A 22,030-nucleotide genomic window follows, 5' to 3' on the forward strand; every position below is an offset into this window, starting at 1 on the left:
GCCTTTTTTGGCCAGGTAAAATGATACAGAGAAGAAAAAGCTTGTGTAGTTCAGGTTCCCCGTTTGTGATTTGCAGCGTCTGCGAAAGACCAACCAACAAAAACTCAACAAAACAAATCCAACCTCTGCTAACCCAGACTGCCTGGGCTTGGGACAGCTGATTTTCCTAAGGATGGCCTTCATCTGGAATTGCCAGGACTCCAAACGCGACTGCATGAACCTGAGCCTCTACCCGTGCAGTTATAGAATGTGTGGCCTTCTCTTTGCTCACAGAGTTGGATTCCCAGTTTCTGGTTTGTTTTTCAGCTATAACCTTTGTAAAGGCAGTGAGAGGCTCTCAGAAAGAATTTAGCAAACTATCCAGGGAGGCCGTTAAGAATGCACTGTTATTGCTGGTTATGCGGGACTCAGCCATGTGCTCTGAGCACAGAGAGAACTCTACTAATTATGTTAACAGAAAGAGAATGAGATCTCTGATATCTCATGGATCTCCACAGAACACTAAAGCCGAAGGGGTCTAAAACACACATTTGTATCTCTAACTTTGTGCATAGACAGTATATACATGTGTATGTAAAAATGCCATAAACTGATGCCCCAAATTGAAGGGAAGAGATACTTTGGAGAAATAAAAATGAGGGCATGAGAGAGAGAAAAAAATTCAGACTGCACACAAGCAAGGAAGTTATGTATTTGTTTTTTATTTCCCACAGCAGACAAAAAAACAGTCTGTAAGATAAACAGAATGAACAAAAGTCTCTGGCCCTCCCCTGGCATGCGTCTCCCCTTGCAGGGAAGCGGTTTGCAGGCTGCCGGGTCACACATAGATGTCATTGTGTGCACGGCCGACTCCAGCTCTGCACAGCGGCTTCACACACACAGCCCACCCCCACTCCAGCTGTCTTTCAGAGCCTTGCTGGGGGACCCAATTCATAAACTGCCATGCCACGTGCAGCTTCTGCAATCTCAGTGGAAAACGAACAAGATCCATTTTAGAAAGGACTCAAGTAAGTACCAGGACCATTGCAGACTCCACAGAGACACTAAGCCAGTGACATGGTCTTTTGTTTGTCAGACTCACACTCCTGATATTGGCACAAGGAATAATTTGCACATAGCCTCCGTCATGCTGAGACACGCCTTCTTTTCAAGCTGTGTGTGTTTTCGCTTGTGTCGTCCTGAGAGAAGAGCCCCTTCCATTATGGGCGCACAGGTCCCGTGAGTGCCTGACAAAGATCTCACCCTGGCTTTGAAACTGAGGCTGGCCCGAGGAATATGTGTTAGTCTCTGTATTTGCAGATGGCCAAATGTATTCACTGATGTGGAAGTCTGCTTGGTCTATATGTTTCTTAGAAGCTGCCCCACACAAGGGAGGTATCTAGCAAGGCTCATGTTTATATACAAATGTCTTGTACCTACTGGCAGACTTGCAGACTTGAAGCAGGATTTGCAGGCTGGGAAATGCCGGGCCACGAAGCTGGTATCACCTCCACTGTCTTGGAACTGACTCAGGGTTAAATTTAGACTATTTTCCCCAATATCCATACTTATTTTTCCACCTGATGCTGAAAACCTCCTCTTTTATTCATATAAGGAAGGATATAGCCATTGGGAATTGTACCCAAACATATGGTTTGAGTATTTGAGCGTTTTATGAACCAACAAAATCGCTATGTTAGATCTTTTTGGAACCAAAAGATATGCTGTTTTAGGGTTCCTCAGCATTCATAAGAGACGCTAAGCTCTCACTTCATTACCCGAATTATTGCTCAGAAGACAGAAAGCCCCTGGTGTTCTTTCCTCTGCATAACGAGGAGTGATGAGTTGTTGGAAAGAATGCTGACCTTCGAGCTGGGAGAACTTGCTTGGAGACTTCAGGCAAAATAAAATGAGATGAACTGCCAGCCCTGCATCAGGCTGGGATTTCAGATGCTGCTGGATGCAGGCATAGAACTAGGCAATGCATGGGGAATTTTATTTTATTTTATTTCACTTTAAATTCTGGGATACAGGTGCAGAACGTGCAGGTTTGTTACACAGGCATAAATGTGCCATGGTGGTTTGCTGCACCTGTCAAGTCGTCATCTAGGTTCTAAGCCCTGCATGCATTAGGTATTTGTCTTAATGCTCTCCCTTCCTGTGCCCCTGATCCTCCAACAGGCCCTAGTGTGTGATGGTCCCCTCCCTGTGTCCGTGTGTTCTCATTGTTTGACTCCCACTTAAGAGTGAGAACCTGCGGTGTTTGATTTTCTGTCCCTGTGTTAGTTTGCTGAGAATGATGGCTTCTAGCTTCATCCATGTCCCTGCAAAGGACATGAACACGTCCTTTTTTATGGTTGCATAGTATTCCATGGTGTATATGTGCCACGTTTTCTTTATCCATTCTATTATTGATGGGCATTTGGGTTGGTCCCAAGTCTTTGCTATTTGCACAGGGAATTTTAAAGTTAGGGCTGGCCCCTCCTAGGATGCCTTCGTGTGGAAATTATGCAAATGGCTGAAACTCTCTTGAGAGGGAGAATTTCACAGTGGATGAGGATGGGGAATCAACAGGCCTATTTGTGAGCAACCTTGAAACCATCTAGCCCAGTTGCTGCCATGAAACCACCATGGCTGATTATTTATTTGCCTCAAAACATGTTTACATCAGGACAAACGCAACCAAAATGCCAGTCATGATCATGAAGATGAATCAAACAATTGATTGCTGGGAACACGGAATCTTAAAACTGGCCTTTCACCAGGGAGATTACATTCAAGTGGGGGAGGAAGAACACTCACGAATGGGCGCCTGCTAATATTCTAAAGTGTGTAGCAAGGTGTTGTGAGCCCAAATGTGTCCTCACCCTCCTGTCTCCCAGTTCAAGTTGGGGTTCCAACCCCCAGTACCTCAGAATGTAACTGCATTTGGAGATAAGGTCTTAAAGGTGACCAAGTTAAAATAAGGCCACTAAAGTGGGACCCTATTCCAATATGACGGTATAGGAAGGCGAAGAGACACAAGCACGTGCACGTGCAGAGAAAAGGCCATGTGAGGACACACCAAGGCGGCCCTCACCGGCAGTGGAGAGGGGCCCAGGAGACACCAACCCGCTAACACCTCGTTCATGAACTGTGAACAAACAAATTGCTGTTGTTGGAGCCACTCCATCTGTGGTACTTTATAATGGCAGCCAAGAGAATGAATACACAAAGAATAGGGAGTGGGGTCCCAGCGTGCTGCAGAGGACCAGGGAGAGGAGGCGTTCCTTCCAGTTGGAGTAGCGTGAAAAAGGCATTTTAAAGAGGAGAGAGCTGAGCTGGAAGAAACAGCCACTGGCATGGTGTGTGTCTTTACATCTTACTGTAGGCATAAGCTCCCTTTCTGAAGAGTGGTGTGTGGATCACCTTCATTCTAGTGAAAACACAACCACAGTTTCAATGCCCTTGGAATGCTTTCTGTTTGAGTCTATCTTACCCGGGATCTTTTCGCAAAGTTATTCTCTCTTTGGGGTAAATTCACGTTTGACTGAAGTGGAGTTTAACAGAAAGTCAAGGAAAGAAAGCAGTGATTTGTTCAATCCAGGTCATGGGTAAGAGGGAAATCTGTTTTGAGGCAGCGTAACTTAGCATCATTTTGTTAAGACTCATGGTAACATTTGTTTGCAATTCTCAAACACTTCTGGTTAAGCAGTTGGAGAAAGTGGCCCAGAAACGTTCTGAGTAGCGGGGAAGCCAGTCTAGAACTTCGTCTTGACTGCCAGTAACCCACCCAGAGATCAACAGATGCTGAAATAAGTTTGTCCCACAGTATATTACTAGTATTTCAACATTTAGACACTAGGAAATAAAGTGCAGGGAAATTTAGCTTTTTGTTTCAGGCACCAAAGAATGTCATGGCAGAGCTGAGATGGGAGAGTAGGCATCAGAGACCCCGTTCTCACACAGCAACTGGCCGGGGCCTAGGCCTGCATCTTGGAGTGGCCAGGTTGTTTTGTTGTTTTGTTTTGTTTTGTTTTGTTGTTGAGACGTAGTCTCACTCTGTCACCCAGGCTGGAGTGCAGTGGCGTGATCTCGGGTCACTGCAACCTCCGCTTCCCTGGTTCAAGTGATTCTCCTGCCTCAGCCTCCTGAGTAGCTGGGATTACAGGTGCCCGACACCATGCCTGGCTAATTTTTTTATTTTTATTTTTAGTAGAGATGGGGTTTTCACCACGTTGGCCAAGCTGGTCTCAAACTCCTGACCTCAGGTGATCCACCTGCTTCAGCCTCCCAAAGTGCTGAGACTACAGGTGTGAGCCATTGCATCCAGTGAGTGTTAATATTTTATCAGTAGAATGTAGAAAGTAAATGTTACCCAATAGACTTGCTGTGAGAACAGAATGAGCAAATATACATGTAAACTCACCTTTAGTAACAGCATACATATTACCCCCTTTATCAGTAAGGTGAGGCTGAGTTATGTTGTTGCAACAAGTAATTCCACACCATGTCTGAGTCTTAGAATAGCTAACGTTTATTCCTCAATCATGTGTGTGGCCTTGAGGAATGACCTCCACCCCATTTCCTCTTCATTCTGGGACCCAGGCTGAAAAAAGCAACTTCTAAATGAGACATGCTGCTCTCATGGCAGAGGTAAAAGAGAAAACAGAACATTGTCATCGTGGGTAGTTCGGGCAAAGGAGGAGAAGTGAGCGTGTTCAGGTCAGAAGGAGGGGTGCTGAGTCCATTCACCATCTGGGTGTGGGTTGGGGGTTACAGAGAATTGAGTGTGTAAAAAACATGTGCAACTGATGAAAGTCTATGAAAGCCCCACCAAAGGAGAGTCCAACAGGCTCCTCCTTCCCTCCTTTTCCACTCCAGACATCACCGCATCTGCTCTTTGTGATGGACTGTAAGTGAGGGGGAGAGTTGAATTTGAAGAGCATCCATGAGGCAGAACTTGCTGACTGGCTGACAAGTGAATATGAAAGAAGAGCCCAAACTGATGCCACAGTTATAAGATCTTCTGAAGTCTGAGTAAAGGGGCTCCTATTAGCACAGATGGGAAAGTTCGAAGGGTTGTTTATCTCAGTGAGATTTATTTGGAAAAGTAACTTTTCACCAAATTATATTTCAAGTGGAGTAAGATATTCACTTGACATTATCCCTTTAGGGGATCAGAGACAATGTCTTAAAGGAGAGTTCAAGAAGCATGCAGAATACCACCGAGGCAAAGGAGAGAAATTGATCCTGTGGGTCCTAGTGGACCCCAGGAAATGGACTTCCTATCTCACTGCTTGCTACCCAGCTGGTGCAGAATATTTCTCACAGATACACAGTTAAAATCTGCCTTCCCACCTGAATTAACTTTTGTCAACATTTTGTCATATACTTCCCAGAGACACCTAACAACATTTTTCCACTTAAAACTACACTCTCTGCAATGAGCCTCGATTAAGCTGCCTAAAGATGCAGGCATGGCAGGCAAGGTGTCCAGCAATAGAAGCTAGAAGTGGGTAAGAGCACTAATAACCAGCCATGCCCCGAGGGAAAAAAAATGCATTCTAAGAATTTACTAAAATAATGTCTCCCAGCACATCATTATTTAAGCTCCTATCAACAAAACTCTCTGCACTGAAGTATCACTTTTCAAAAAATATGTTTCTTTCGGCTTCCGTGGTGATGAGAGGGTGTTCTGATTATACGGCATTCAGCTGCTGGAAACTCACTCCATGAAGAAGGGAGTGGTTAGAGTAGTGGGCAAAGCTGTAAAATGTGGTGAAAGCTTTTGATTGTAATAACAGCAAAGGCGTTTCCAGAAGGCTTGTCCACGTGGAGCCACTGCGGTCTACACGCCATGGCGATCTCACAACCCCCACCCCTGCCTCCCTCACCCCAACGTTGATTGATAGGATCATGTGCCTCCTGTCAGGGCTTTCGGGGTGGCTTGACCCCTGCGGCTCCAGTTCCTGCTCAGCTTGGGTGCTGTGCCAAAAGTGGGTTAAAGGGCATTTCAAATTAATTCGGAGGGAGCCTGACTCAGCAGGTTAACATTCGTTTCAGAGACACCTTCAGCAACACCTGCTTGAGTTTCAGAGCCCCTCAGAGCCCCACAATAGGCCCATTGTGTCCGCACAATAACCAGGCAGAGACCTGGGGCAGGGCTAGGGGTCCTGGGAGCCCACGTGCAGCGTTTGGCTCTTGTTGGATACTCTGAACCAACTGCCGTCATCAGCCCTTTCGATAGCAAGGAGAGAAGATCGAGAAGGCAGATCATGGGAGGATGTGTGGGCCACCTTATTTAGACAAAGGGCTGTCGGGGCTGACAGCAATGGAACTTTGGTCCAGGATACTGAAGATGCTTTAGTTCTTGATGAAGGAACTCCCCCAGGCACCTTCAGGAGCACGTGGATGGGAGAATGTGTGTAAATGTCTGCAGCAGAACACCCCGGGCTGAGTGCTAGAAGTGGGCTCCAGGTGTGCCGGGAGGCCAAGTCCCCCGGGTGTCACCTTTGGTGGTGAGTAGTCTCGTCCACTCAACCTGGGTTGCCCTGCCGACTATCTGCACGGGGCAGGCTGGGAAGCAATGTGGTCCACAGGGCAGGGAAAGGGGGCAGAGGAGCCAGCTTCTCCTGACTGCCACAGTCCGCAAGGACTTGGATACATTACATCATCTTCCTAGTCCTGCATTCTTGCTGTTCAGCGTGAGAAGTCCGGACAGATGGAGTGCACAATTGATGTTAATTAGGTCCTGGCCACCTAGATGTGCTGACCCCAACCGAAGCCAGGAAGGTTCACAGTGACTCGACAGCCAACTACACATGCTTGAATCCACCTTTTGTTGAGAGGCCTCCATGCACCACGGATCATGTAATTAACCAACACACAAGCAGTAATAACAGTGTGGTAAGGAACCGCAGTGATGGCTCGGGTGACCAGCACACCTACAACTGAGCCGAGTGGGTCCGGATGTCCTTGGGACACTGGTCAACCAGAGCCTCACTGCTTCTGGCACCAGATGCCAGACTTGGAGAAGGAGAAGGCTTCAGAGCTCTCATGGGCAGAGGCTCTAAAGGTGTCTTGAACGAGGCCAAGTCTTGGCTGCTTTTGTTGTCCTCCCAGATGAGTCTGCTCTCATCATCTAAGCCACCTTTCACTTTCTATCGGTCTGTTTCAGGGTTGGGGTGGCACTGGGCAGCAGCAGGTGTCATCACTTCAGTCCATTGCATATGTGGATATCACTTTGAGGAGGGAGACAGCTTCACAGTGGGCTTACTGATACTTGGCATGAGTGACTCCATTTTGAGACATTAGGAGCACAAATTATTATATCAGGGATGTGTGCTGGGAATGTTCTAGGTGCTGAAAATACCATAGAGAGGTTCTGAGAGCCCACTGAGTGGGAGCAGGTGGAAAGGGGGACTGGAGGGGGTTCCCAGTGAAATGCTGTGTCCCTTGCCCTGTTTTATGATCACAATAGCTCCAATTTGACCTGTTTTCTACATATGAAGAAAGTGGTCTATAGTTAATCCCACTGGACACTAATGGCCCCTAACAAGGACTGGCCTGAGGGAAGGGTGGACGGTAGCAGACAGAAGTCCTGTATCTGTGGATGTCATGGTGGAGACACCCACGGAGTTTGCCTAAGTGGCCCCCAAGCCTTGGGCTCTCCTTCCAGGTTCTGCACACAAACCATCACAGTCACCCAGGTCCTGCACACGAACCATCGCAGTCGCCCAGGTCCTGCACACGAACCATCGCAGTCGCCCAGGTCCTGCACACGAACCATCGCAGTCGCCCAGGTCCTGCACACGAACCATCGCAGTCGCCCAGGTTCTGCACACGAACCATCGCAGTCGCCCATCAGCTCTGCAGCATGTCCAGCTTTCCCTGAAAGATCCTCTGTGTGTCTAAGAATTTGGCTTCCACAGGTGGACTTGAGAAAACATTCTGCTTTAAAGGTTGAAAGCAGCCACTGTACAGAAATATAAATGTTTGGGAGAAAAGCTCAAATATTGTATTCTTCAGCCACTCACTAGCAGACCATGGGCCTAGCCTGGAACCTGCTCTCCAGCCCTCTTCAGCCTCTGCCTGGCAGCCCGGATTCCTGACAACAGCCCCCTGGCCTATGAAATATCCCATCACAGAGTCCACCAAAGAGGAAAGACGGGTGACTTTGAGGCTGGAGCACGTCAAGGCACAGGGGAGCCTGAGAGAAGACGCCTCAGCTCCAGCAGCCCCTGGAAAATGCTGCCATGTCACTTAGCCTGAAGTTTTCCAAGCAGCGTGATGTGTGTGTTAAGTGCCAGTTATGTTAAAACCATTCATGCATGTTCCCTTGGTGTCTGGTCACACATGCTCTGTGGCATGGAGGCAGCCTCTCTACTTCTCTGTTCAGCCAGACTCTTCCCAGAGCCCCTAGAAGGAGACATTGCCGTTTAGGTCATCAGGGCCCCAGCACAGGGTACCTGCCAGTTGGAGGGAAAACATACCTTTGAAGATGCCTAAGAAACCAGGAATCATGGTACCTATCTGGATGGCAACTGGACAGATGAGAGACCAAGATGGGACAGAGACATCTTGTTGCCTGTTTTTGAACAATGTGGATTACTTACCTGTACGCAATACTAAATGAAAAATTTCTATCAGATCCAATGAGACTTGCTCAACTCTAGTAGAACAAGCAGACATTTTGTTCAACATTGATTGAACCCCTACTTGTGATTTAGGAAAATACATTCACATTCAAAGAGTTTTTAAAAACATGTTCTTCAACCTAGTGGATCTAAAGCAATGTTTTGTGGTTTGGTTTGGTTTTCTCAGTCTGCACCACAGATTTGCAAACAGTGACCAGCCAGGGCTCAGGACACCCCAGCTCAAGGTTTTTGTCACTATCCTTCTCTCAACGCCACCACCTCTAGGAGCTGCCACTGCCCCTCTGAGAAGCAGGACTAAAGGCCATCTATGAGACCTCCCCTAGTGTGCAGCCTCGGAAGGGCTCCCATTTCGCAGGTGGGTCCCTGCAGGCAAGACCTGTCCGTGCAGTGATCCCCGCCACTGTTGGTCTACAGTCCCTTGGGGGCAGTGGAGTGTGGACCGTCTCCACATCGGGGCCCAGTGCTTGCTCAGAGGAGACATTGGTTCATGTTTGTGGGACTGGACTGGCTCAGAGCCAGGGACTGGGCTTTTCCCAACTCTGTGGCAGAAGCCGTGGGTTGCCCATCTTCTACAAGACTCTGGAGTTTTGCTGCCAAGCCCTGTGTGTTGGCTGAGGTTGTATTATTTTCTAACAAACTACCCAATGCATCATATGCCTGTTTTGATCTCACTGGATTCTGGATTCTTCTGGCCAAGTTCCACGGGCCTCTTAGTCCCCTCCCCTCATCTTCAAACTGGATGCCTCTCTTGCCCTTTAGGCTGACAGCAGCACCACTGCCATGTTCATCCTGTTGTCCTGGACTTCCCAGCACCCAGAGCTATCCCTGGTGTTCACTGATCTCTGTGGGAGGATCTAATTCCAGGTTCCAGTTACTCCCAGTCTGGCCCACTCCCCTGCAGCTTAGCTGGCTGGCTTGGTCCCACACCATGACATCCCTCCCTGCCATTTCTATGAATGACTTTCATAGTCCGTTTTAGCATGCGTTTGTCTGTGTAAGACATAACACTAAAACTATATGAATTACCTTGGGAATATGTAACAAAATCCACTACACCCCAATCCAAATTTCCCCCAAAGGCATTCAGAATTACAAAATGCCAAAAGCAGAGAATGACTTAGAGATGCTAGCGCATTTGTCTTATTGTGCAGGACACAGAGGCCAAAGATTCAGATCTGGCAACCAGATAAAGGGAGAAGAACCACACCAAATGCAGGTTTCTGAGCCGGGGCCAGCATCTGACATCCCTTAGATGATCAGGGATGGAAGCCCAGGTGTTTGTTCCCTTCCAGCCCCTCTTCCCATGTGCCCAAGTTGCCCTCTTTGCCTGAGCTCTCCACCTGACGCTGAGTACTCTACTCTTTCCATTCTGAACTTCCCTGGTTGTTTTTGCTTCTTTCTTCACCCTCATTAACATCTCCCAGGATGTACAATCTAAGATGGAGATGAGATTCAAAGCAGTGAGTGTGTGTGTGTGTGTGTGTGTGTGTGTGTGTGTGTGTGTGTGTGTGGTGCATGTGTAGATTTCATCAACAATTTGGCCCAGGAGGAGGTGGAGCCACCTGGAAGACTGTGGCTGGTTTCAGGACACAACTTGGCCATCCTTTCTATTTTCTGGTGCCATGAATAGTAACTGAAGACTGTCTGCTATTCCTTAAACCTTTTACATAATCCCATCAAGCTCTGATGGAACAGATAAGAAAAGCACACTCCAAGGAATTCACTCTCAGCCTGTGTCAACATGTATTAGAACGTCCAGCTAAAAGCTAAAGGAATCTAATAAAAACAAAGCAACTTTACCCAATCCCCACCCACCTGTTTGCCTGTTCTTTTGAACTGACTGGCCAGCTTTGGGGGAGTCTTGAAAGTTGACCTCATGAGATTCCCTCAGGGGACATCAGACTGATCCCTAACCTTCAAACCAGGGGACCGTCAGGATTCTTGCAGCCAGTTGTGAGACGCCTGTTGGGATGGAATTTAAACCACGATCTCTTCACCTCTCCCTTTTCACCTCCCAGTTTTTGTTGGAGGCCTCTCTGGGAACTCTCAGTCCTTCTCTTTGTTGATACTATCTATTCTTTCTTTTATTTTAAATTTTTAAAAATTATTATTATTATACTTTAAGTTCTAGGGTACATGTGCATAACGTGCAGGTTTGTTACATATGTATACTTGTGCCATGTTGGTGTGCTGCACCCATCAACTCGTCAGCACCCATCAACTCGTCATTTACATCAGGTATAACTCCCAATGCAATCCCTCCCCCCTCCCCCTCCCATGATAGGCCCCGGTGTGTGATGTTCCCCTTCCCGAGTCCAAGTGATCCCATTGTTCAGTTCCCACCTATGAGTGAGAACATGCGGTGTTTGGTTTTCTGTTCTTGTGATAGTTTGCTGAGAATGATGGTTTCCAGCTGCATCCATGTCCCTACAAAGGACACAAACTCATCCTTTTTTATGGCTGCATAGTATTCCATGGTGTATATGTGCCACATTTTCTTAATCCAGTCTGTCACAGATGGACATTTGGGTTGATTCCAAGTCTTTGCTATTGTGAATAGTGCCGCAATAAACATACGTGTGCATATGTCTTTATAGCAGCATGATTTATAATCCTTTGGGTATATACCCAGTAGTGGGATGGCTGGGTCATATGGTACATCTAGTTCTAGATCCTTGAGGAATCGCCATACTGTTTTCCATAATGGTTGAACTAGTTTACAGTCCCACCAACAGTGTAAAAGTGTTCCTATTTCTCCACATCCTCTCCAACACCTGTTGTTTCCTGACTTTTTAATGATTGCCATTCTAACTGGTGTGAGATGATACTATCTATTCTTTCTGTAAGAGCTTCACTTCCATCTTCCCACACACCTACAGCCCAAGCTGAGGTTTTCCTCCACCTGTCTTTCTCTTTCAAGCCAAAATAAGATGCCCTCCTTCCAAAAGGCTTTGACGTGTAGGTAGCAACATTTCAGAGGTGGATGGTGCCTTGAGATCTTGTTATTTTCATCCACTTGCTAACTCCTTTTCTACTTACTGTCTGAACCACAGATTTTGGTAATTACGCCAACATATAGTATTGACATACATAGTCATACAGTGCCTTCATACATGAATATTATCCATTCAAGGATACCCTGAATATCTACTTTGTAAGAGTTCTAAAGATGCCAGGACGTGGCCTCTGTCCTGAACAAACTTGAATTAAGCTGAAGCAATTAAATATGTGTCAAAATGAATATAATCATTGGACAGGATAGAACAGGCACTGGGGAAGCACAGCTGATTTCTGAGAGTGTATGTGAAGAGGGAAGGTTCACTGAGGTGACAGTTATTTGAGCAAAGCCTGAAGGATCTGGACAGCTCGAAACCTGGAGGAAGGGCCTTGTGGGTGAACAGCATGGCACAAGCCAAGGGGCAGAGATGGGGTGACAAGGAGTGTTTGAAGACGAGAGCTGGGCTTTGAGATGATGACTCTGACATCTCTGAGCAGGGCGGGTTTCAGGCCAAGGGAGGCCATTCAAGTCTACGTTGAAAATGATGGAGCCTGGGGGTCGCGTCCCCAGTGCCAGAATGAACCTCAGGTCAAGAAGTTGATCGGCTCTGTGGGGAGGGACCTGCAGGAGCAGCTGGACATGGAGGATTAGAGAGAAAGGAGTCTTGGGTCAGATGAGAGTCTGAGCTAGCCTTAGGGGAAGATTAATAAATTACTCTGTGTGTATAGTGAATTGCAGTTCACAGACTCGGGTGTGTAAGAAATACTGCATTTCTCAGTTTTTCTTAAAAAACCTAAATCTATCCATGATCCTTGAACACATTCGTCAGAAAACCAAATACCACATGTTGTCACTTATAAGTGGGAGCTGAATGATGAGAACACATGGACACATAGAGGGAAACAACACACACTGGGGCCTATCGGACGGTGGAGGGTGGGAGGAGGGAGAGGATCGGGAAAAATAACTAGTGGGTACTAGACTTAATATCAGGGCGATGAAATAATCTGTACAACAAACCCTCGTGACACAAGTTGGCTTAGGTAACAAACCTGCGCTTGTACCCTTGAACTTAAAATAAGTTACGAAAATCAACATATGAAAATAAATAAAAAATTAGAAATTAGAAATTTTTCGAAATGGTTCAAATGGTACATTTTTGTGTTATGTATAGTTTACCATGATAAAAAAAATCTGACTCTAACTTGCAAGCCACTGGGCTTGTCGGCATTTCAGGTTTGAACTGCTGGGTAGGTGGGGGGCGTCTTTTTCCTGCTGAGGTCTAGGAAAGGCCCTTAGGTCATACGCAGTCCCACGGAGTTGGGTCAGCAGCCCTGGTCATTGGTCCACACTAGGCCCCACCAAATGCCCATGTGCCAGCTCCAGAGACCAGGCTCTGCGGCGTTGGGCAGGACACCCTTGTGCCATGATGCCAGCCTTCCCCACTGTATCTCACAGACATCAGTCCTCCTCTGTGGGTTCTGCCACCAAGCAGGGCACTGTCTCCCACACTCCCCAGACAGGCTGGCTCCTTCTGTTTCCTCCCTGGTCTGGGAAGAAGACGTCTCACCAGGGCCACCGTCACGGGTGTGGCCTGTGCAGTTCCACAGGGCTCTGTGCTTATTAAGACCTGTGCTTGGCTTGGCTTAATGCACTGTTGTCACTGTTTTGAAATTCTTAATAATTTGTGGATGAAGGATCTCACATACTCATTCTTCACTAAGCCCTACAAGTTATGTAGCCTTTCTTGCCTTCTTGTCTTCCTGTCTTCTCTGAAAGGCATGTGACCTTTTTCCCTTCCTGCCAGAAACATCGTCACGATGTGCTCAAATGCACGCAGGAGAGGTGCACCCAGCAGTCATCTTGGCTGTTTGTTGCTCCAGAAACACAGGACGGTGAGGGGGAACACACAGGGAGAAAACATGCTAATTAATGTGCAGTGAAACATCTCAGTGGAGCATCTAAATGAATCGTTTATGTCCTTGCACTGTGACGCCTGCAAGACGTTCAGGTGGTGACTTCTTAGCAGCCATGAAGGCCTGGAGATACTGACTGAGGAGTGGGAAATCATCTGAGTAGATGAGGGAAGATGACGGTAAGAAAGAGGAACCTCGGGGCCATGCTCACATTCAGTGGGCACAGTGTGGAGGAAGAGGTATCAAAGGAGACAAAGGAAGAGGCAAAGAGCTATCAGGGACCGTGGCAACAAAGGCCAAAAATAACCTTAGGATCCCAGCAGGGCCAAAGCAATCAAGGAAAGACCAAGCTTCTAACAGAAGAAAGGCAGTATTATCAAACTGAACAATTAAAGAAAACAGGAAATGAGAACGTCCTTAGGTTAGGGGATTTGTACTTAGCAGCAGAGTTTGCGGACCCCTAGGCAGCTGGAAAGGAGGAAAAATGCTTTGTAGGTAAATTCTGCATTTGGAGCTTTGGTGGTTTGTATTTGCCTGTGAAGCTGGGAATCTGGAGGATGTAACCTAATTTCCATATGCTAATTAGGTCCCATATATGGATCTATAGTGGTGATCTCAATTGATCTTTTAAAATGATTACTAATAGCTTTATTGAGGTATAATTTTCATGTTACAAAATCCAGCCATTTTAAAAGTACAACTCAGTTTTTTTTAGGATATTTACAGAGATGTGCAACCATTGCCACAGTACACTTTTATTTAGAATATTTTTATCACCCCAAAGGAAACTTTATGCCCTACAGTTGCTTCCCATCCTCACCTGCCCCTCTAAGTAACCTCCAACTCTGCCTTTATAGATTTGCCTTTTCTAGACATTTCATACACATGGAATCATACAATATGTGTTCCGTTGGGTCTGGCTTCTTTCATTCACTAACTCTAATGATTCTGAGGTTCATTCATGTTGTATTAGTATGTTTCTCCTTTTTATTGCCAACTACTGAACTGAGTGGATAGGCCACATTTTGTTCTTCCTTCATTAATGGATGAACATTTGGGTTGTTTCCACTTTGTGGCTATTGTGAATAATACTTCCGTGAACATTTGTGCACAAGCCTTTGTGTGAATATATGTCGTCATTTCTCCTGGATAGATACAAAAGAGTGAACCTGCTGTATCATAGGATAACTCTGTGTTTAACATTTTGAGAAATTGCCAAAATGTTTTTCAAAATGGCTGCACCGTTTTACATTTTCACCAGCAGTGTGTGAAGTTCTGACATCCCCACAACCTCAGCAACACTTGTCATCGTCTTTTTAAAATTAGAGCCACGCTGATAAAGGAGCTATTATTGTCTCTTTTATCCAAGCCGTTCCAGTGGGTATGAAGTGGCGTTTCATGGTCGTTTTATTTGCATTTCCCTAAAAACTAATGATGTTGAGCATCTTTTCTTTTCATGTGCTTGTGGGCTATGTGATAATTTATTTGGAGAAATGTTTATACAAATCCTTTGGCTCATTTTAAAAATTAGATTGTCATTTTATTTTTAGTTGTAGGAGTTCTTTCTATATTCTAGATATAAATTCCTTATGGGATATATGATTGGCATATATTTTTCTTCCAGGCTGTGGGTTGTCTTTTCACTTTCCTGATGGGATGTCTTGGTGTGTAAAAGCATTTAGTGCTGATGAAGTCCTATTTATCAACTTTTCCTTTTATGACTTGTACTTTTTGTGTCATAACTATGAAATAATCCCCTAACCCAACATCATGATAATTTACTCCTACACTTTCTTATAAGACAAATAAAGTTTCTAGCTCTTACATTTGGGTTTGTGATCCCTTTTGAATTACTGTTTATACGCAGTGTGAGATAGTTGTCCCAGCACTATTTGTTAAAAAGGCTAGTCCTTTTCCATTGACTTATTTCTGACACCATTGTCAAAAATCAATTGACCATAAATATTAGAGATTATTCTTGGGCTTTCAATTTTATTCCAATAATCTCTTGATCTTTAGGTGTATCCTTATGGTGAGATCAGACTATCACGATTGCCACAGCTTAGTAGAAAATTTTGAAATCAGTATGTGTAAATCCTTTAATTTCGTTCTTTTAAAGATTGTTTTGGCTATTCCAAGTCACCTGTACTTTCATATTAAATTTGGGAAGAGCATGCCAACTTTTGCAAAAGTCAGTTGGAATTTGGATAAGGATTGTGTTGTATCTGTAGTCCAACTTAGGTAGTATTGCCATCTTAACAATATTAAGTCTTCTGATCCATGAACATGGGATGTCTTTCCATTTATTTTGGTTGTTGCAGTTTCCTTCAGCAATGCTTTGTAGTTTTCAGTGTACATTTGGTACTTCTTTTGCTAAGCACTGCTAAATGTTTTATTCTTTTTGATGTTATTGTGAATGGAATTATGTTCAGAATTTTATTTTTGCAGTATATAAACTGGAATTATCTTCCTACTTTACTGAATTTGTTTATTAGTTAAAAGTTTTTTGTGTATTCCTGAGGATTTTCTGCATACAAGAATATACAAGATCGTATTTTCTGCAAAGGCAGTAACTTCTTGCTTTCTAATTTTGATGCGTTCAATTGATCTTTATAGTCACTTTAGGAGTTATGTACAGGCATTTTACAGATGAGAGAACTTTCATTTAGAGAAGTTAAGCGCCTTGCCTGAGGTCAGTTAGCCGGGAAGTGAGTGGATCTGGACCAGAACAGAGGGCTTCTGCTTCCCCCTCCATCACTCTGCATTTTCAACACACTGCCTCCAGTTGGCAGAGTCAGGATCTGAGAAGACAAAGGATGGCCTATCTCTGTAGCATTCCTATTGTCTTCCTTTATTACAAGCAGCCAGATTCAGTCAAGCAGGGAGCAGAACGTACATTTCCCAAATGTCTACCGTGTTTTGTACTATGCTCAGTGCTAGGCACATTCAAACACTGTTCCAATTAATCCTTAGAAAACCCTGTGAAGTAGTCACAATTGTTCGCATTTTACAAATGAGGAAACCAAGGCTCTGAGATATTAAATTACTTGTTCAAGATCACAGAGCCCATAAATGGAAGAACTATGAGTACAAAATCCTGTGCTCCCCACAACATCATGCTGCCTCTTCCTTCCTGCTTCTGAGGAAGCAGCTCTCAGGGCAGTGCCATCCTGCATAGCCATCTATGTGTCTCTCCCTTAGACAGTGATTTTGTAGCTGCATTATGCACATGGCATACGTCTGCACACATAGACACCCATAGTACATGAGCCACTGCCTTTCCAGGCTTCCTTCAGACTAAGCAACCTCATGGGTAACTATTTTTTAAACCCTCCTTTGTGTGTCTCAATGGACAATGTGAACAATAAGCGCTTCTGGGGTTGAGTATAAAAGAGAGGATTCAACATCAGACACTTAGCTACTTATCTCAAATGGTCAAGGCTGCACAGTTGTGAAAAATGGCTTAAACAGGCTTCTTTTGATAAGTCACATCTGGGATACTGCCCCAGACCACCAAGAGGCAGCTCTGGACAAGTTGCTTCTGATTATATTTGGTTATGGGGACCTGGGAGGGCATGGTGGTCTCAATGAGGTCAGGGTCTGACTCACCCTACATCCCATTCAACCTGTCTCATGCTCCCTGACACTTAGTAAGCACTCTATAAATGCCTCCTTGTATACGTTTTAAAGTTTCATGAAGCTGCTGTATCCTAAATAGTTAGCCAGGTTTCCTTTTTAGCTGTTTTCTTCCCCATCTCATTTCCACTCCAAAAAGAAAAGAAATTCCTGCTGCCAATCTATCAAGAGTGATATTTTTAGTCTTAGAGCAGACAAAACATCCAAATGAAAGTGAGGGAGATCAGCTCAGACACAGCCCCCGGTTCTCTTTGCTCTCTTCTCCCCAGTGACAGTCAACACGCAAACCAGGATAAGTTCTAGAAGCACAAAGCAGGAATGGAAGGAATTAAGTATTTTGGAAACTCTGTCAAATATTGTGAGGGGCAAGAAGGCACCAAACTTAAACTCTATGGTTTACCTTTTCACTTAATTCCAGATTGGTGAGTCATCCAGTACTCTGGTGGTTTAAACAACTTCTTTTGTATTACCCAAGAGATATTAGGTTTGGGAGTTCAAGCCATTTATAACAGAGAGTCTGGAAAAGTTCTCAGAGACGGCCGTTCCCTGAGGTGACACAGTGTGTGGTAGGTTTTCTACTTTAGCACCCCTGCTTCCAGGTGGTTTCATGGTCAGCAAGAGAATATGATTTTTAATAACATGAAATCAAAAGGCAATACTTCTGCCAAAATAAGATTACCTTGTATTTTACTCAGCCATATTTTATATTTTCTCAATTCTTTGCCAAATCCAACCACTTGTCTCCTCACATGAGTTCCCTTCCTTTTCATGCTCACATGCTGATCCTGGGCTCTGGCTGGCTCGCCCCTCCCTGTCTCTTGAAGATATTCATGGGAGGAGAGCCAGGAGGGACCAGAAGTGAGAGACACGGGCTCTACTCTGGGCTGTGGTGAGATCTAAACCTTGTGGCTTCAGACAAAGTCTCCTTGGGTTCAAGTGGCTTTTCTTTAAAAATGAGGACATTGAGGACGCCACGGAGTTTATTTGAACATTCCTGCAGGCTCCTCTCTATCTTCTGCCCTTCTGGCCTCCTCTGGTCTGTTTCCTCCTGAGGCTTCCTGACCTTTGTCCGTGGACAGGCAGGACTGTCATTGGCCACGAGCCCCTGCACTGCCAGAGCTGCGGACTCAGACCGGAGCTTCAGCGTTGCTTAGCACAGGAAGCCTGTACACGCTCACCTGTACTTTTTAAAGCGTGAATTTAGTCTTCATATACCCCTTCCCCTGGATAAGACTCAAAGTTATGATTTAAAAAGAGGGAAAATGGCCTGACTTGAGGTAGGATAGAGGGGATTAGAAACCTAGGCCAGGAATTTCTGTTTAAAATCACATGTTTCACCACCAGTTTCCCTGAGGGACAAAGTCTAATTCTTTTTGGGAACTATCTAACGGACACCATCCCCTCTGGTTTCAACGCAGCACCCCCGACTCAGAGCCATGGCAAGGAAAGGAAGGCGGCTGAGAGGAGAAATCCCCTGGCGTAAACATGAGGAACTATTTATTATATCAACTCCAATCCACTTTCCCGGCACAGCCCGGCTGTCTTACTGTGCAGAGCCACTCGGCTCCAAGCCACAGCCCCAAAGCACTTGACAGACTGGTGAGTCACATGTGGAATGGTCACCGTGGCGGGTCACATGTGGAAAGTCCAGGAAATTACATTTTCAAAGAATGGCAAATGCATCCACTTGCTTAATCACCTCATCTGCCATTTTGCTTCCTAGGAATCTTTCTAGATCTATTCAGGGTCAAGTCTAAGTGTTAATACGGCCAGGGTTTGACTTCTTCATGGAAATCAGTACCTCGTCCATCACATGAAATGCAAAGCTGGTCCTACCAGTGGGCCCAGGGGATTAATAATCCGTCTGTCATGTGTGAGCGTGAGATGCCTTTATCTTGAATGAAACCTCCCGCATTTAATTGGCAATACATTTTCCTGAATCTTTTCTCAGAAGAATTCCTTCTCTCTCCAGCTAAACTGTTTCTAAATCTGTAGCCCTCTGGAGCAATGTGGTATCATTTTCCCATGTGGCTTCTGAACTGGCTTTCCCTCTCACGTGAGATGCCTGTGTGTGGTCTCACGGAGCTGGTTCCTAGCAGCCATAGGCAAACACAGTGTGGCAAGAGTGTGACACAGCTTCGGGACGGAAGCTTTGAGTCGTGTGCCGACCCTTGACTCAAGCAGAGCATGGGACCCCAGATCGTCAGACAATTTAGGGGTGTGGGGGTGAAAACAGCAGTTGGCGAAGAAATTCCCTTCTTTGTTTGGAACAAAAACCTAGGACAATATTTTCTTTGGTTGAAAGAATTGGGTTAACAGCGTACATTGTAGGTCTTGGAATGTACCCCACAGAAGCCAACCTCCGTTGATGTTTTCATAAAGAGACACCACTGGGAAAGGCTTCAGGCACAACGGAAAATGACAGGACTTCTAGATTTGAAACATAAACATGAGGATGGAAACAAAACAGCCCTGGGTTTGTTCAACCCATGGGCCATGTTATACTCTGTTCTGGAATGGTCTTCTCTAAGAGCACGCTACCGTGAAGGTGACACACAGAGGCTGACACCAAGAGGCCTGTGCTTCTATACATCATCTATTGTGACTCTAGCATCCAGTCATAAACCTTATTTTAATTAAAGAATGTATGCTCCGAGAGAGCAGGACTTGGTCTTGTTCAGTGCTGTATCCCCAGCTCCCGGACAGTACTGGTTCATTCTTCATCCATTCATTCTTCATTCAACAAAATATTTTCAGAGCTTGCTATGTGTAGATAATAGGTGTCTATTCATTCATTTATTCAAAAAGTATCTCTTACCTTCCATAGAGCCAGAGATACTCTTCTAGGCCCTGGATATACAAATGAACAAAACAGGGCAAAGTTTCTACTCTCCTGAAATTTACATTCTTGTGAAATGTTACAGACAAATAACACATAAATATAAACAATGTCAGATGGAAATAAATTCTACGGAAAAAGTTAGACGAGGCACCAAGAATGACCACAGTACCATTTTACAGAGTGGTCTGCAAATGTCTTTCTGATAAGATAAAATTTGAGCGGAGACCTGAGCAAGGCCCTGGAGCTGGCCTGTAGATATCTGAGAACAAAGCATTCCAGGCGGGGAACAGCGACAGTTCTGAGGCAGGTGCATACCTGGGATATTGGAAGAAGCCAACAGCCAGTGTAGCGAGAGCACAAAGGAGCGATGAGAGTGGCAGTGAGGTCTGAGCAGTATGCAGTGGTGTGGCGGCCTTCACACAATGCTGCCCAGATCTGCTGCAGGGAACAGGGTGAACTGATGGTCCCAGCTGCTGCTCCTCTGAGTCCATCATCTTGGTGCCAAAGTTTCACTTCTCCCAAGCTGATCCTGACAAATGACCAAGCAAGGTCAGGCCCCTGGTGCAGGCCTATTCCTCTAACAGGTGACCTTGGCTCATCTTGAGGACTCCCGGCAATCTGGTCAAACCTCCTTAGATTTGCAGACATCCTTTCTACCCAATCCTTTCCTTCCCCATCTCCTCTCACAGATGCCAGACCTTCACAAATGGGAGATTTTACGGCCTACTCCTGCTTCCTCCCCTCTGTGTGGAACAAGTGCTTTCTTAACACATTTCGCATCTGTTTAACCTTGCCTTAGTGTCTGCTTCTTAAAGAACCTGAATGGACAAGAGGCTATGGCAGGTCCTATAGGTTGTGGTGCAGACTTTGGATCTTATTCTGAGTGTGGGGATTGCCTTTGGAGGGTTCTGTGTAGGGAAGCGGTGTGATAAGACTTTCATTTTAGAAAGATCACTCTAGCCCTGGGGTATGGAGAGCAACAGACAGTGAGGCTGAGGGTGGAAGCAGAGAGGCCTCTAGGAGGCTTCAGCCCAGGCCACGGCGGGGCAAATGCATGAATTGGAATTCCACTACTGATGTCATCCTCTCCCCTTCCTGCTCTTCCTAAACTCACTCAAAACCTAACGGCCAGACCCAATGGCATCTCTCAAGATCTCTCTGTGTATTTAACCTTTTGACCATTCCTGCCTCCTAGAAACCATCACTTTATTGGGGTCCAAGTTTTCTCCTTCCTCTCAACCTCACCTTCTAGATCCTCCCACTGACTTCTCTTTTGCTGGCCCCTTTATACTGGAGCTCCTCAGAGCCTGGTCCTTATTTCTCCTTCTTTCTTGTTCTCTCTTCTCACCTTGTTGGTCTCATGCACATTTATTGTTAATTCCCATTTGCCATCACCCCTCACCCCAGAAAACTGCTAATCTACTTTGCATCTTTTTAGCTTTGCCTTTTGTAGATATTTTATCAAAACAGAATCGTTCAACATGTGGTCTCTTGGGTCTTGATTCTTTTACTGAACATACTGTTTTTGACTTTCATTTTCATTCACATTGTAACGTGTATCCATAGTTTGTTTCCTTTTTATAGCTGAATAATAATATCCCATTGTACGGCTATTCCTCAAGTTTTTGTAATAGAAAATTTCAAAGTACAAAAACATTGAAATAGTATCATGAATATGTACCCTTTATCAAGTTTCTCAAATTGTTAAGGTTTGGCACATTTGCTTTATTTAATCATTTGAGAAATATAGGTTTCTCTTTTGTTTCTGCTGGACCAGCTGAGGATAAATTGCTAACACCTGACACTTCACCTCTCAATCCTTCAGCATGGGTGAGATATTCTCTATACAGCCACAATACTACCCAAGACGTTTAACACTGATTCAACAAATCAACTCACTAGACTATTTGCCATTTTTTTTTCAGGTTTTCTCAATGTCCAAAAAAGAATCCCTTAGAACATTTTTTGAGACCTACAATCTAATCAAGTTTCAAGCAGTACGTTTGGTTGCCATGTTACT

At 45.1% G+C, this 22,030-nt stretch overlaps 1 protein-coding gene across 1 annotated transcript in view; it reads left to right on the top strand.

Annotated features, from left to right (window-relative positions):
• ENPP6 (ectonucleotide pyrophosphatase/phosphodiesterase 6) overlaps window positions 1-22,030 on the top strand; it is a 124,254-nt gene that overhangs the window by 881 nt on the left and 101,343 nt on the right. The window lies entirely within an intron of this gene.

This window comes from Rhinopithecus roxellana, chromosome 2 (genome assembly GCF_007565055.1).
Source record: "Rhinopithecus roxellana isolate Shanxi Qingling chromosome 2, ASM756505v1, whole genome shotgun sequence".
Taxonomy (NCBI): domain Eukaryota; kingdom Metazoa; phylum Chordata; class Mammalia; order Primates; family Cercopithecidae; genus Rhinopithecus; species Rhinopithecus roxellana.